The sequence below is a fragment of the Macaca mulatta genome, chromosome Y, assembly GCF_049350105.2.
Source record: "Macaca mulatta isolate MMU2019108-1 chromosome Y, T2T-MMU8v2.0, whole genome shotgun sequence".
NCBI lineage: Eukaryota > Metazoa > Chordata > Mammalia > Primates > Cercopithecidae > Macaca > Macaca mulatta.
Window position 1 is genome coordinate 12,435,047 of NC_133427.1, and position 17,997 is coordinate 12,453,043.

Sequence of the window (17,997 nt, forward strand, 5' to 3'; positions counted from 1 at the left end):
TTGAATTCTAAGTCAGAAATACCATATATCTTTGTTTCTCCAGGATTGATCCCTAATGCTGCATTGAGTTTGTTTGGGAAAGTCACTGTTTCCTTGGTGGTCTTGCTGGTTGTTGATGTTCATTGGTTTTGAGGCATTGAAGAGTTAGGAATTTATTGTTGTCTTCACAGTCTGAAGTTGCTTATACCAGTACAGGAGAAGGCTTAGAGAGGTATTTGAAATAACTTGGGTGTTCCTGTCTAAGCCTTATCTGCATTAGGAGCATCCTAAGCCCAGTAACGCTGTGATTCTTGCAGATGTGTAAAGGTACCACATTGGTGAGTGGTCTTAAATGAGGCGTAGAAAAACTTTATAAATTAGCAGACAGATGCTCTAGTCCTCTTCCCTTACTTTTTTCAAACCAAAGTCTCTGTCTCCGTCTCCATCTCCCTCTCCTTTCACCCTTCCCCTCCCCTTTTCCTCCCCCTTCCCCTCCCCTTCCCCTCTCCCTGTCTGTAAAAATAGCACCCCTGCTTCCACCACCCCTGGGACTCCACTGTGGGATAGACATGAAGTCAGGACAGCACTAAGTCTTGCCCAAAGCCAGGTCTAATCATTAACTATCTACTGCCTATGTTTGCTAAAGGCCCTATGGCTCTACAATAAACAGGTTATAAAGACAACCAGGGTTTTTTCCTTCCACTGAGGGCAGAAAGTTCCCACAGGTCATGGGCAGATCCAGAGATAAAATGAGAACTAGGGACTGGAGTAAAGAACCTTAGCGGCCAGGAGTGGTGGCTCACTCCAGTAATCCCCGCACTTCGTGAGACTAAGGCTGGCAGATGACGAGGTCAGTAGATTGTGACCACCCAGGCTAACATGGTGAAACCTCATCTCTACTAAAAATACAAAAAATAAATAGATGTGGGGATGTGCCTGTAATCCCAGCAACTCGGGAGGGTGAGTCAGGAGAATGGTGTGAACCCACGAGGCAGAAGTGACAGTGAGCTGAGATTGCCCCATTGCACTCCAGCCTGGGCAAGAGATTGAGACTCCGTCTCAAAAATAAAAATAAAAATAAATAGAAAACCTTAAGTAACCTATTCTACTGTGTCTCACCTGGCTTTCAAGCATGAGGCACAGTACTTTCCACTTTTTCCTCCCTTTCGCAAGGCAGTGGAGCCTGACCCTACGGCCACCACCACAATAGTCCTTGGGGAGTGCTACCAGTGAATTGCTGATGTTTCCTTTAGACCCACGCACTGTTCAGTCAGCTTGTGGGCAATGCAGACAGGGGTGGCTATGACCCTTCAGGGCAATGGGCTTCCTTCTGGTCTAGGACAGGTCCAGAAATGCCATCTAAAAGCCAAAATTTGAAACAGGTTCTTTTTCTCACTTTTGTATCTTTTCTTCCAAGGTATTTTATGGTTTGGAGTATTTTCATAATGGTAGATGTTGGCTTCTTGCTTCAGATGTAGAACTTCTTAAGTAATTTTTAGATGAAAGATACAGGCAAAGTGAATTTCATCTGTTTTTGTTTATATGGGAAATATTTCATTATTTTTTATTTCTGAATGATATCTTCCCTTGTATAGTATTCTCAAATGAACTATTTTATTTTCCTCCTAGATTGTTGGTAAGATTATTCTGTTAAATTCTGCCCTTTAAGTTTTCTGCTGAATATATCAGGTCTTAGTTCAGTGGTGAACCTTTTATATTTGATTTGATACATAATTTGTTTGTGTTTTAAAAATGTGTTGTCTTTTACCAGGTAATTTGACTATAATTTGTATGAAGATAAATGTTTTGGGATTGGATTTATTTTTGATACTTTCAGCTTATCATGTCTCAATGTCGATATTTCTTCCAGTACTTGGACAGTTGGTTATAATTAAATAAATAGTATTTTATGGCCTTTTCATCACTTTTCTTCTATAACTTCCAACATTCAAATCTTTTTATGTTGTCCCATATGTTACTTAGAGTTTTGTTTTGTTAAATTTTTCTCATTGAGTGTGACTGCATTTTAAAAATTGCACTCACGTTTTGATTTTTTTTCTGCTTTATCTAGTAAATTTCTGAGTCTGTTTTTATTTTTAATTTTTGTTTAGAAACTTTTGTTATTTTTCAATATCTCTTTTTAAATTATGCATTATTATAATTTTTATTTATTTCTAGCTTCTGTAGTCATTATTTAATTATTATATTTATTTTTCTCTTTAGAACATTGTTTTCATTTCATTTTTTGCATTTTATAAGATCTCTTCTTTTTTGGGTCTGTTTACTTAAGAATTATGATGTTCATTTGGAAGTGTGGTGTTGTCTTCTTGCTTCATGGTTTATGGGTTCTTTCACTGATATATGCACAACTAATAATAGCTGGTACTTTCATCAGTTTTACAGAGTAACTTCCACAAGAAAATATTTATTTCTGCAGATATTTTTAAAACTCTTACTGGGTAGAGTGCTTTGGTTTTGGTTATGGATCACAATTTTAGTGGCCATCTAATCACCTTAGCTGTAATTACCATTAGCTTTCTTTGTGAGGCTTTTTTTTTTTTTTTTTATGGCTTAGACTGTATTTTCTTGAGGAGATTGTGCCAAGATATTCCTGGAATAGGAGCATCAATTGAGGTGGTATGTGTGGAATGTGGTAATAGTGTTTTTAGGGCACAAGTAGGCCAATCCTTCAGTCTGGGTTGCCATGTGTGAATTCTGGCATTGACATTGGTAAGCAGTGATAACTGATCTTCACGTACCCAGGTCGCGTAATGGGTGATGGTATTAACACCCTGGTCAGGGCAATACTTGAGATTCTGGATGGAATTTCTAGGCCCTAGGAAGTGGGTAGTCTGCCTCCTGGTTCAATGGGTGTGGCATTCAGTCACTCATGGTTGGATTAATGAGTACCCTGTGGGAAATTGAGACCTGGGGCAGGCTGGTCTTTGGGCCAACAAGTGAGGCAAACAGGCACTGCCAAACCAAGTGGGCAGTTTGAAGGCTCACAAATCTTGTACACAGTCATCACTGATATCCACAGTAATCTGGGTGGGCCAGTATTTGGGTCATACATTGTGGTACACTGATGCAGTTGCTGTCTATGATGACTGACCTTGGTGGTCAGTGTTCTGGACTCCTATGCACTGGCGTTAAATGCAACAGGATACAGAGTTTGTCTCTGAGACAGAAGGCAGGGTGGGGGTTGTTTTGTGGCCCTACAGCTGAATGAGGGAAATGTTGTAATCACTTTAACCCAGGCTAGTTTCTCTTGGGCTTGGGAGAGTGCAAACTTTGCTTTCTTGAATCTGGAAGGCAGCCTGTCTGATTTGCTGGACTGACTACTTCTCAAGATAAAGTTCCATTGCAGGCTTCTGTTCCAGTGACTTTGCCATATCACTGGATCCAAATACTACCTTGACACTCAGACCTCTGGGTATATATTAGGGGATGTCATCAGGGCCACAGAAATATAAAACCCTAGACAAAGATGTAGTCTTTCATTGGTGTTGCTATCAAAATAGTGCTGTAATGTAACAGCTTCAGTCCCTAGGGAAGATTTCAGCATGAAATTCTACAGCATCTCAGTCAAGTTAACTTTATTATTCTTCATTCACCAGAGCACACATTTATATAAATAAAATATAACCAAAGTTAAAATGAAGCTAAGCTGCATTAGAGACCAAATATTTCACTCAATAACTAGAAACATGCACATTTTTTACAAGTACACAAAATATTATCAAGAATACACAATATGTTAGGCCACAAAAAAACATAATTTCAGAAAGAACTAAGAAACTTTTAACAGCTAAGTATGAAAAAAAATATACACCCCAAATGGTAAAGACTATGTAGGACTAATGCACATCTATCATTATATTGAATGGCTAAAAGCTGAAATTTGTTTTCCTGCAACTGAAACTATGCAAAATGTGCACACTTTCACCGCTATTATTAGACATAATGCTAATATTCCTCTCCAGAAAAAATAGGCAAGAGAAAGTAATAAAGACCATCCAAATGGAAATAAATTCAGACTGTCCTTTGTCATTAATAAACACTTTATAATAATAGAATTTAAAGACCACTTCAAAACACTCTTAAAACTAATGAATAAATATGTTAGAGTTTCAAAATCAACAGATATTATTAACAACATGTCTGTAATCATTAATTAACTAACTAAAATATAAAGAGAAGACAATTCTATTTGTAACTATAAGAAATAACTAAGAAATAAGAACTAAGAAATAAGAATTATAAGAAGCTATAAGAAATAAAATACATAAGAATACCTTTCACTAATAAAGTCAAAAATTTCTATGAAAAAAGCTGATAAAACACTAGTAAAATATTAATAATAACAAAAAATGGACAAGATTAAGTGATCATACACTGAAATAATATTTTTTGTTAAAATGACAATGCAATCCAAATAATAGATTTAGTTCAATCACCAAAAAAATACAATATCAATGATATTCTTCACAAAAAATCTAGAATTTGTAGAGAACCTGTGAAAGACACCAAAGAGTGAAAGCAAGATTAACCTCCCAAAAAGAAAAAAAGCTGTTCTAAAGATATCATAGCATGTGAAACCGAAATAACTACAAAACAATGTAAACAACAACAACAGTAAAATAGTTATATTACAATAAAACCAGACAGATAGGTCACAAACATGAAATGGGTTAATGGCAATTCTTCCAATAAACAATAGTAAAAAACCTGAATAGTAATATGCTGAAAAATAAAAGTAGACTTCCTTCTCACTGTATACACATTTGAATAAACATAAAGATTTAAACATATCATCAAAAACTATAAAGCTACTTAAAGAAAACATAATGAAATGCTTCAGCTTATAAGTCCAGGCAATTATTTTGTTGGTAACACTTGAGAATCACATAAAACACCCTCAATAAACAAATAGGATCACATAAAAATGGTTTCTACACAGCCCAGAATAGTATAAACAGTGTGAAAAGACAAACATTGGAATGGAAAAATATTTATAAAATGTTTATTCAACAAGCAATTAATATCCACGATATACAAAAGCTTAACAGTAAAAATAATTCAATTACAAAGTATGCAAAATAATACTCATGTCTCAGAAAAGAAATACAAAGGGATGAAAAATAAATAAAAACTGCTGAACATTACTATTCCTTAGGTAAATGCAAATGAGAACCACAGTAAGGTAAAATCATATCTGAATTAGAATGATTGTCATCCAAAAGGCAAGAAATAACAGATTCTGCTGAAGATGTAAGAAAAAGACACTCTTTATACACTGGTAAATGTAAGTTAATATAGTCATTATGGAGAATACTGTGGAGGTTTCCCACAAGGTAAACAAACAAATATAAAACCTACTACATGATCCAGCAACCTCATTATTCAAGAAAGAAAAAAGCAGGATATTAAATAGATACCTACACCATCATGTTTATTGCAGCTCTATTTACAAAAGTTGAGATAGTATTAACCTAAATGTATGCATGTATGTATACACACAGAGAGAAAGAGAAAGAGGCAGACAAAGATGGAGAGAGAGAGAGAGATAGAATAATGGAATAATATTTTCCTGTAAAAAGAATAAAATATTAATATTTGTGACAATATGAGTGAGACTGTAGTACATTATGTAAGATACAATGAGTCAGGTGCAAAAATACAAAACATAAAATCACATGTACTTTTGTAAAGCTAAAATTATTTAATATATGTAGAATATAATTGTATTTGTTTGACACTGGGAAGTGCAGAGAAGTAATATGAACCAACTTACAATTGGATGGGAGTAGAAAAATGTTATGGTGCTCTATAGCAGTGTAGAATAGATGTAATAATTTCATGTATATTTTCAAAAATGGATGAGATAATTTTAAATATTTACAACAAATATAAATTGTAATATTTGAAGTGAACCACATGCTAATACTTCTATTTTTTTCATTATTAATTCTACACATGTATTAAAGTATCACTTTATGCCCATAGATATATACAATATTACATGCCACATGAAATTTGTTTAAGCTTCTGCACAGGAAAATAATTACAATCACAACAGTGAAAACTTCCAGCAGAGTAAAAATGACCTACAAAAGTATGGAAAAATTTTTCACACGATGCATTTCATAGGAATCAATAGCCAGAATATATGAGAAACTCAGCTTATCAAATCAAATTGAGGCATGAGAATCACTTCAACCTGGGAAGTTGTAGTTAGCAAAGATCACACCACTGCACTGCAGCCTGAGTGACATAGTGAACTTCCTATCAAGGGACCAAAAAAGAAAAAAAATCAGTGTGTTGAAAAAAATATCTGCACTCCCATTTTTACTGCAGCCCTATTTACTACAGCCAAGATACTAGACCAACATAAGTGCCAATCAACAGATAAATGGATTTCAAAATGTAAAATACAATGGAGAACCTTTCAGCCATTAAATAAGTTAAAATCCTGTCACTAGTGACAACACAGACAAATCTGGAGAATATTATATGAAGTAAAATAAGCTAAGTATGGAATACCTAATATCACATTATCTCACTCACATGTAAAATTGAGAAAATTTATCTTATAGAAATAGAGCTACCAGAGGTTGTGAAGAATAGAGGGCAAGATTGATGAAAAAAGATAAGTAATAGGTCTAAGCTTACTCTTAGAAGTTGTGGAATGGACACTCAAGATTATCTTCACTAATAAGAAGTAACACTGGGGAGAACATGATTGAGGTAAGAGCCAAAGTAATTCAGACATTTCTCTCCATTCTTGTTAATCTCCAAGATACATATTGTATTATTCTATGTAAATTCAAAAGGGCTGGAATATATACAGAGGTTTCATTTTCAGAGAATCGCTACTTGTCTTAACTTTTTAGTGGTCTGACCACACTATTACAGGATGTAGCACTATAACAGGATGTAACACTATTACAGGATGACCACACTATTACAGGATGTAGAATTCATAATGGGCATTAGTAGATATGATTTTGGTGGATTTTTTAATTGTAAAAGTTCATGAGGGATGAACATTAATCTAAACTGTGTCACTTTCTCCAGCAGTTTAAAAGTAATAACATACAACTCAGTCTCTTGCAGTATTCTCTCAGAAAATAAAGCACCAGTAGGAAAAACAAATGGGTGGAGAGGAGAAGGGATGAAGAGCTCAGATAAGAAGCACAGCTGGTGGAGGCTCTTGTACCAGTTTCGTGAGTCTCAGGATAGTACTTTCTCATTTTTGTTGTTGTTGTTGTTTCCTTGTTTTGTTTTGTTTTAGATGAAGTTTTGCTCTTGTTGCACAGGCTGGAGTGCAGTCGTGTGATGTCAGCTCACTAAACCTTCCACCTCCTGGGTTCAAGTGGATCTCCTTCCCCAGCCTCCCAAGTAACTGGGATTACAGGCATGCACCACAATGCATGGCTAATTTTGTATTTTTGATAAAGAGGGGGTTTCACCACGTTGGTCAGGCTAGTCTTGAACTCCCCACCTCAGTTGATCCACCGACCTTGGCCTCCAGTCAGCAGAGATATAATCAGGACACTATTTTCTAATGAACAGGCAGGCACTCAAGAGAGTAGAGAGGGTGACCCCCAGCTTTCTTTATGTATTCAGTATGAGTTTCTGCCATCTTTCCTTAGCCTTATTTGTCTTTATGTCTCAGGTACATTTTAATTTTTTCTGAATTTGCATGTGTATACATTCATAAGTGTCTGCGTTGTTTTACATTTTTTCTTGCCTCTCCATCTGTTTCTTTCATTGTGTTATGTTTTACATTTTAAATTTTATTATATTTTCTGTTGACATATAATACATTCATTTATATATGGAAGATCATATATACTCTGATACATGCATACATATATCAAATAAGGGTATTTATACATCACCTCTAATGTTTATAATTTATTTGTGATGAGAACCCTATAAATTTTCTCTTCTACTTTGAAATATACAATGCAGAGCTTGAGGTGCCCAAGATGGCCGAATAGGAACAGCTCCAGCCTCCAGCTCCCAGCGTGAGTGACATGGAAGACAGGTGATTTCTGCATTTTCAACTGAGGTACCAGGATCATCTCACTAGGGCATGTTGGACAGTTGGCGCTGGTCCGCGGGTGCAGCCCGATGGGCAGCCAGAGCTGAAGCAGGGCGAGGCATCACCTCATCTGGGAAGCGCAAGGGGGAAGGGAGTTCTTTTTCCTAGCGAAAGGAAATTGAGACACACAACACCTGGAAAATCAGGTAACTCCGACCCTAATAGTGTGCTTTAACAAGTGTCTTAGGAAACAGCACACCAAGAGATTATATCCCACATCTGGCCCAGAGGGTCCAATGCCCATGGAGCCTCCCAAATTGCTAGCACAGCAGTCTGAAATCTGACTACAAGGCAGCAGAGAGGCTAGGGGAGGGGCGCCTGCCATTGCTGAGGCTTAAGTAGGTAAACAAAGCTGCCAGGGAGCTCGAATTGGGTGGAGCCCACCACAGCTTAAGGAGGCCAGCCTGCCTCTATAGACTCCTCCTCTGGGGATAGGGCATAGCTAAACAAAAAGCAGCAGAAACCTCAGCAGAGATAAATGCCTGTGTCTGACAGTTTTGAAGAGAGCACTGGATCTCCCAGCACGGAGATTGAGATCTGAGAACTGACAGACAGCCTGCTCAAGTTGTCCCTGACCCATGAGTAGCCTAACTGGGAGACATCCCCCACTAGGTGCAGACCAACACCTCACACCTCACATGATGGAGTACACTGAGACAAAGTTTCCAGAGCAAGAATCAGACAGCAACACTCGCTCTTCAGCAGTATTCTATCTTCTGCAGTGTCCGCTGCTGATACCCAGGCAAACAGGGTCTGGAGTGGACCTCAAGCAAACTCCAACAGACCTACAGCTGAGGGTCCTGACTGTTAGAAGGAAAACTGACAAACAGAAAGGACGCACACACTAAAACCCCATCAATATGTCAACATCATGAAAGACCAAAGGCAGATAAAACCACAAAGATGAGGAAAAAGCAGTGTGGAAAAGCTGGAAATTTAAAAATTCAGAATGCATCTCCCCCTCCAAAGGAACACAGTGTACCACCAGCAACAGAACAAAACTGGACAGAGAATGAATTTGAAAATCAAGAGAAGACTTCAGTTGATCAAACTTCTCAGAGCCAAAGGAGGAACTACATAAGCAGTGCAAAGAAACTAAAAACCTTGAAAAAAGATTTGACAAATGGCTAACTAGAATAACCAATGTAGAGAAGTCCTTAAAAGAACTGATACAGATGAAAACCATAACACAAGAATTACATGACAAATGCACAAGCTTCAGTAACCAACTCGATCAACTGGAAGAAAGAGTGTCAGTGATTGAAGAGCAAATGAATGAAATGAAGTGAGAAGAGAAGTGTAGAGAAAAAAGAATAAAAAGAAATCAAGAAAGCCTCCAAGAAATATGGGATTATGTGAAAAGACCAAATCTACATCTGACTGGTGTGCTTGAAAGTGACAGGGAAAATGGAACCAAGTTTGAAAACACTTTGCAGGATATCATCCAGGAGAACTTCCCCAAACTAGTAAGGCAGGCCAAATTTCAAATTCAGGAAATACAGAGAACACCACAAAGATACTTCTCAAGAAGAGCAACTCCAAGACACATATTTGTCAGATTCAACAAAGTTGAAATGAAGGAAAAAATGTTAAGGGCAGCCAGAGAGAAAGGTTGGGTTACACACAAAGGGAAGCCCATCAGACTAACAGCAGATCTCTCAGCAGAAACTCTCCAAGCCAGAAGAGAGTGGTGGCCAATATTCAACATACTTAAAGAAAAGAATTTTCAACCCAGAATTTCACATCCAGCCAAACTAAGTTTCATAAGTAAAGGAGAAATAAAATCCTTTACAGACAAGCAAATGCTTAGAGATTTTGTCACCACCAGGCCTGCCCTACAAGGGATCCTGAAGGAAGCACTAAACATGGAAAGGAATAACCAGTACCAGCTGTTGCAAAAACATGACAAAATGTAAAGTCCATTGATGCTAGGAGGAAACTGCATCAACTAAGGAACAAAATAGCCAGGTAATATAATGACAGGATCAAGTTTGCGCATAACAATATTAACTTTAAATGTAAATGGTCTAAATGGTCCAATTAAAAGACACAGACTGGCAAATTGGATAAAGAGTCAAGACCCATCAGTTTGCTGTATTCAGGAGACCCATCTCCCATGCAGAGACCTACATAGGCTCAAAATAAAGGGATGGAGGAAGATCCGCCAAGCAAATGGAAAACAAAAAAAAGCAGGGGTTGCAATACTAGTCTCTGATAAAACAGACTTTAAACCATCAAGGATCAAAAGAGACAAAGAAGGCCATTATATAATGGTAAATTGATCAATTCATCAGGAAGAGCTAACTATCCTAAATATATATTCACCCAATACAGGATCACACAGATTCATAAAGCAAGTCCTTAGAGACTTACAAAGAGACTTACACTCCCATACAATAATAATGGGAGACTTTAACACCCCACTGTCAACATTAGACAGATCACTGAGACAGAAAGTTAACAAGGATATCCAGAAATTGAACTCAGCTCTGCACCAAGTGTACCTAACAGACATCTACAGAACTCTCCACCCCAAATCAACAGAATATACATTCTTCTCAGCACCACATCTCACTTATTCCAAAACTGACCACATTGTTGGAAGTAGAGCACTCCTCAGAAAATATAAAAGAACAGAAATTATAACAAACTCTCTCTCAGACCACAGTGCAATCAAACTAGAACTCAGGACTAAGAAACTCAATGAAAACCACTAAACTACATGGAATGTGAACAACCTGCTCCTGAATGAATGCTGGGTACATAACGAAATGAAGACAGAAATAAAGATGTTCTCTGAAACCAATGAGAACAAAGACACCACATACCAGGTGGTATCTGGGACACATTTAAAGCAGTATGTAGAGGGAAATTTTAGCACTAAATGCCCACAAGAGAAAGCAGGAAAGATGTAAAATTGACACCCTAACATCAAAATTAAAAGAACTAGAGAAGCAGGAGCAAACACATTCAAAAGCTAGCAGAAGGCAAGAAATAACTAAGATCAAAGCAGAACTGCAGGAGATAGAGACACAAAAAAAAAACCTTAAAAAAATCAATGAATCCAGGAGCTGGTTTTTTGAAAAGATCAACAAAATTGATAGACCACTAGCAAGACTAATAAAGAAGAAAAGAGAGAAGAATCAAATAGATGCAATAAAAAATGATAAAGGGGATATAACCATTGACCCCACAGAAATACAAACTATCATCAGAGAATACTATAAATACCTCTACGCAAATAAACTAGAAAACCTAGAAGAAATGGACAATTTCCTGGACACTTACACTCTCCCAACACTAAACCAGGAAGAAGTTGAATCCCTGAAAAGACCAATAGCAGGCTTGAAATTGAGGCAATAATTAATAGCCTACCAACCAAAAAAAGTCCAGGACCAGATGGATTCACAGCTGAATTCTACCAGAGGTACAAGGAGGAGTTGGTACCATTCCTTCTGAAACTATTCCAATCAACAGAAAAAGAGGGAATCCTCCCTAAGTCATTTTATGAGGCCAATATCATCCTGATACCAAAGCCCGACAGAGATACAACAAAAAAAGAGAATTTTAGACCAATATCCTTGATGAACATCGATGCAAAAATCCTCAATAAAACACTGGCAAACCAAATCCAGCAGCACATCAAAAAGCATATCCACCATGATTAAGTTGGCTTCATCCCTGGGATGCAAGGCTGGTTCAACGTATGCAAAAAAATAAACATAATCCAGCATATAAACAGAACCAAAGACAAAAACCACATGATTATATCAATAGATGCAGAAAAGACCTTTGACAAAATTCAACAGTCCTTCATACTAAAAACTCTCAATAAATTCGGTATTGATGGAACATATCTCAAAATAATAAGAGCTATTTATGACAAACCCACAGCCAATATCATACTGAATGGGTAAAAGCTGGAAGCATTCCCTTTGAAAACTGGCACAAGACAGGGATGCCCTCTCTCACCACTCCTATTCAACACAGTGTTGGAAATTCTGGCTAGAGCAATCAGGCAAGAGGAAGAAATCAAGGGTATTCAGATAGGAAAAGAAGATATCAAATTGTCCCTGTTTGCAGAAGACATGATTGTATATTTAGAAATGATTGTGTATTTAGTATATTAATATATTTAGAAACATGATTGTATATTTAGAACACCCCATTGTCTCAGCCCAAAATCTCCTTAAGCTGATATGCAACTTCAGCAAATATCAGGATACAGATCAGTGTGCAAAAATCACAAGCATTCTTATACACCAGTAACAGTCAGAGAGCCAAATCATGAATGAACTCCCATTCACAATAGCTTCAAAGAGAACAAAATACCTAGGAATACAGGGGATGTAAAGGACCTCTTCAAAGAGAACACAAACCACTGCTCAGTGAAATAAAACAGGACACAAACAAATGGAAGAACATACCTTGCTTGTGGATAGGAAGAACAAATGGCCATACTGCCCAAGGTAATTTATGGATTCAATGCCATCCCCATTAAGCTATCAATTACTTTCTTCACAGAATTGGAAAAAACTGCTTTAAAGTTCATATGGATCCAAAAAAGAGCTCGCATTGCCAAGGCAATCCTAAGCCAAAAGAACAAAGCTGGAGGCATCACACTACCTGACTTCAAACTATACTACAAGGCTACAGTAACCAAAACAGCATGGTACTGGTACCAAAACAGAGACATACACCAATGGAACAGAACAGAGCCCTCAGAAATAATACCACACATCTACAGCCATCTGATCTTTGACAAACTTGACAAAAACAAGAAATAAAGAAAGGATTCCCTATTTAATAAATGGTGCTGGGAAAATTGGCTAGGCCTAAGTAGAAAGCTGAAACTGGATCGTTTCCTTACTCCTTATAATAAAATTAATTCAAAATGGATTAGAGACTTAAATGTTAGACCTAAAACCATAAAAACCCAAGAAGAAAACCTAGGTAATACCATTCAGGACATAGGCATGGGCAAGGACTTCATGTCTAAAACACCAAAAGCAACGGCAACATAAGCCAAAATTGACAAATGGGATCTAACTAAACTAAAGAGGTTCTGAACAGCAAAAGAAACTACCATCAGAGTGAACAGGCACCCTACAGAATGGGAGAAAAATTTTGCAGTCTACTCATCTGACAAAGGGCTAATATCCAGAACCTACAAAGAACTCAAACAAGTTTACAAGAAAAAAGCAAACAACCCTATCAAAAAGTGGGCAAAGGATATGGACAGACACTTCTCAAAAGAAGACATTCATACAGCCAACAGACACATGAAAAAATGCTCATCATCACCCACCATAAGAGAAATGCAAAGCAAAACCACAATGAGATACTATCTCACACCAGTTAGAATGGCAATCATTAAAAAAAATCAGGAAACAACAGGTGCTGGAGAAGATGTGGAGAAATAGGAACACTTTTACACTGTTAGTGGGACTGTAAACTAGTTCAACCATTGTGGAAAACAGTGTGGTGATTCCTCAAGGATCTAGAACTAGAAATACCATTTGACCCAGACATTCCATTACTGGGGATATCCCCAAAGGATTATAAGTCATGCTGCTATAAAGACACATGCACACCTATGTTTATTGCAGCACTATTCACAATAGCAAAGACTTGGAATCAACCCAAATGTCCATCAGTGACAGACTGGATTAAGAAAATATGGCAAATATACTCCATGGAATACTATGCAGCCATATAAAAAGATGAGTTTGTGTCCTTTGTAGGGACATGGATGCAGCTGGAAACTATCATTCTCAGCAAACTATTGCAAGAACAGAAAACCAAATTCCACATGTTTCACTCATAGGTGGGAATTGAACAATGAGATCACTTGGACACAGGAAGGGGAACATCACACACCAAGGCCTATTGTGGGGAGTGGGGAGGGGGGAGGGATAACATTATGAGATATACCTAATGTAAATGACAAGTTAATGGGTGCAACACACCAACATGGCACATGTATACATATGTAATAAACCTGCACGTTGTGCACATGTACCCTACAACTTAAAGTATAATAATATTAAGAAATATACAATGCATTATTATTTTTTATTATTTATTATTATTATTTGAGATGGAGTCTCAGTCTGTCACCTGGGCTGGACTGCAATGGTGCGATCTCGGCTAATTGCAACCTCTTCCTCCCAAGTTCAAGTGATTCTCCTGCCTTAGCTTCCTGAGCAGCCCGGATAACAAGTGCCCACCACTATGCACAGCTAATTTTTTGTGGTTTTAATAGAGACAAGGTTTCTATTAAACCTTGTTGACAAGGCTGGTCTCAAACTCTTGACCTTGTGGTTTGCCTGCCTCAGCCTCCCAAAAGTGCTGAGATTACAGATATAAGCCACCTTGCCCAGCCTACAATGCATTGTTATTAACTACAGTGATCCTGCTGTGACTTATTTCTTCCAGCTAATTGCATTTTTGGTATCCATTGACTAATCTCTTTCTATCCCTATGCTTCCTACTCTTTTTAGCCCCTAGTGTTGCAGGACTTTCCCTTAGTTCAACTAAAAAGAGGGTTATTTGTCCCATAGCATGAAAATTTAGGCTAACAGGCAATTTAAGTGATAAGAGAGATACAGGGTTTTATTGGGTAAAAGGGAAGGAAAGGGAGAAACAGTGATGCCTGCAAGGGCCAAGTTCCTACTAGTGACTTCCTGCCTGACTGTTTCAATCACCTACTTCCACACAATAAGAGGAGGAGCCAGGCTCATCGCCACTGCAAATGGCACAATGTTCTGAGGCAGGAAATTAAAGAAAGAAATGAAAATAAAATTAAACTAAAAGCAAAAAACAAGATTTTCTGTATTAGGCTCTCATGCCAAAAAGCAGTAACAGACACAGCCCAGGCCCAGGCAAGGTCCTGATAACAGTATCTAAGAGGTCAGGAGCCAAAAGAAGTATGTTCTAGAGACTCTCCCATCCCTCCCCATCATAAGGATAAGTAAAACAAAATTCCTCTTTTAGCCCTTTCTCCCCTCCCCATAAATATTTTACAAGTTTCATAAGTTCCTGTTTCTCCTTAGATGCAGCTGCAAGGTCACAGGCTATGTTAGAGATTATGAGACCTGTCACTCTTTAACTGTCTTTCTTCTGCTTCTGTAATCTTGCTTATAAAAATCAAGCCCTGTCTTTGTTCTAGGCTCTGCTTTTTGTATGCGAATCCACTGAGGCTGTGCACACCTTAATAAAAATCCTCCATAGCACTCATTTGGTCTCTCTGATCCTCTAATTCCTGCAACAGTTCCTGAGGCTCATCACAGGATTCATTGCTTCTAGTGTGCAGGCTGGTTGGAGATTCTCTGGAGAACCCCTTTCACCTGGCTAATTCTTTCCACTAAAGAAGTACATCTAACTTCCGTTAAAATAAAAATAAAAATAAAAATAAGGACAAAGACCAGACTTAGCTCCTTTCTATTGATGGAGGACACTGTATTCAGGAAGTGGCATCAGGCCTCTCTCAGAGGCCTATTTAATAGTCCCTAGAAGAGGAACATAAAGGGCCATCATTAGAGGCTTCAGTTGCATGACCATTTAGAGTTTTATAGCCTGAAGGCAAGAACAAACAAATCAGGTTGTTAGGAAACATTTATGAAAATGAAACAAAGGGGAGGGCTTCGAAGTACATAAAAGTTTCAAAGCACGTTAGCAGTTTGCATCAGGAAAGGGAGATCAAAAAGCTGACTAGCTAAAAAACTTTACCCTTTTTCCAGTTTGTTGGGTTTCAGAGTTCCCTTTCCCTGAACTCAATTTTAAGCCAACCTGTTTAAGGTTTTGGGAAATTTACTCTTTTCAGTTTGAAAAATGCATCTGAGGGTAGTGTCCTGTATTGTGGTGACACAACTATTTAACTGAATAGTGAACTGGGGAGGAGAAAGTAAAAAAGAAGGCACTTTTTAAAGTGCTAGAATTTCAGGATGCATTCAAAAGGGGTACAGACTGAAGATGAATTGATACCCTTGTAGAAGGAGGGAATAAGGCATCCTTGGTTTTCTTCTCTTCCTAGCAGATACCTGGGGTACATGAGGGAGAGATGGAAGAGCATCCTCTTTCCCTCATTCTTTCTTTTATTTCCAAGTTCCAGTGACCTTGGCAGGTGCTGCCTTGCGTGTTAAAGTGGCTTGCACACATGAAGCAGGGGATCCTAGGGGGTGAGAATTATCCACTCTTACCCATGTATGTTCTATCTCCCTGGCTTTCTATAGCCTTGGATACCCTAGACCTCATTTTTGCCATGGATACTAACATGGCCTTTATCCATGAAACAGGAAGCTTGGGGTTGACTTAATTGGCAGGAATTACTCACACTCACTGGGGCTCCGCCTTTTACCTCTGTTTCATCTGCCTCAGGATCCCTCAGGTCCATTTTTTCCTCTAGTGCTTTAAACCAGAGCTAGGAATTGATATTGGGGGAAAAAAATGTGTCAGCATGGAGTTGGGGAGGTGTCTCATAGATGCCTTATCATAAGCTGAATGCTAAGATCAAACTATGGAACTGAGTTCTCCTCCAACAAGAGAGAGAAACAGGTGTCTTCTGGCACACCCAAATAACTGATGGCTACAGATATGCTTGCTAGGATTTGGGTGCATAATCCTTAGTCTCAATTAGCTCCTTCAATGTTACTTTCCTAATAGGAAACCTCTGAGTTACAAGTAATCTATTTATTCCCATAACCTGGCAGGATTTTCAGGATAATTGCTCAGAACTAGGATATTGATGTAGGTTTTTACATTACCTTTTTCTCTTGTTCTTTATGAGCTGTGGCCAGAGCCAGAGCTGATAGATTCACAGGAAGAAGCAGGGTTAGTTTAAAATATAGGTGAAAACTCCTGGCTAACACGGTGAAACCCTGTCTCTACTAAAAAAATATAAAAAACTAGCCGGGGGAGGTGGCGGGCGCCTGTAGTCCCAGCTACTTGGGAGGCTGAGGCGGGAGAATGGCGTAAACTCAGGAGGGGGAGCTTGCAGTGAGCTGAGATCTGGCCACTGCACTCCAGCCTGGGCGACAGAGCGAGATTCTGTCTCAAAAAAAAAAAATAGGTAAAAACTTAGAAAATAACTAACAACGGTTGAAATTAATGACAAGGTAAGATAAGTTTTGAAACATAATTTCTATTGACTCCTTGTTTCGTTAAAAAAAACAAACAAATGATAGGACTGAGTAGTTTGCAAAATAGACCTTATACTTAGCCTGATAATTTGCATAGGGTGCTGCAATAATACCTATTCCTATATAAGGATTTGGATTAGGTTCTGATGAAAATCTGTGCCACAAGGAATCTCAGGAAAGACTTTTAAAGCCAAGGACAGTCATAGGTTTATTCTCAAATACCTGTGAGTTAGATAATCCTCTTCTCTTAAGGTCACAAAATAAACTGGGAGACCTTGGACCTGTTAGAAGGTGACATTCTTTACTGACCACATGTGTTGTTTCACTCTCCATGTCCATGTGTTCTCATTGTTCAGCTCCCACTTATGAGTGAGAACATGCGGTATTTTGTTATCTGTTCCTGTCTTAGTTTGTTGTGGGTGGGATGGCTCCAACTTCATGCCTATGACTGCAAAGGACATAATCTCTCCTTTTTATGGTTGCATTATATTCCATAGTGTATTTTTACCACATCTTTTTTTAATCCAGTGTATCACTGATGGGCATTGTTTCCATGTCTTTGCTATTGTACTTAGTGCTACATTAAACGTATGGGTGCAGGTGTCTTTATAGTAGAATAATTTACATTCTTTTGAGTGTATACTCAGTAATGGGATTGCTGGGTCAAATGGTATTGTTGGTCAGGAGATTGAGATCATCCTGGCTAACATGGTGAAACCCCATCTCTACTATAAATACAAAAAAATTAGCCAGGCATGGTGGTGAACG